Consider the following 380-nt stretch of genomic DNA (forward strand, 5'->3'; position numbering starts at 1 on the left):
CATTGTTGTTACTCACTTTACTTTGCTCACCTCGTCGTATTCGTTGTTGTTTGTCAAGCATGGACACTAAACATCAAAGGAAATTTTCTAAATGAGGCAATATTTCGCGTTTGGAAACCGAGAAACGTGCCCTAACGTGCTGGGTTTCGATTCCTCGTTCGACTAAATAGCCAAATATCCTCTTAAATCTTCAAAGTATGGTTTCATTAAACTATAAGATGATCTTGGTTTCGATAGTTTAGAGTATCGTGTCCTAACGTGCTGGATGTGATATTCCTTCGGAACAAGAGAATCTTATATTTCAATTCACGTTATCAGAGTTTCTTTTAAGGATCGTATTTTTTTTAAACTCTTCAAATTTTCAATTTTCGACACTAAGA

This window comes from Gossypium hirsutum, chromosome D11, assembly GCF_007990345.1.
Source record: "Gossypium hirsutum isolate 1008001.06 chromosome D11, Gossypium_hirsutum_v2.1, whole genome shotgun sequence".
Classification (NCBI taxonomy): Eukaryota; Viridiplantae; Streptophyta; class Magnoliopsida; order Malvales; family Malvaceae; genus Gossypium; species Gossypium hirsutum.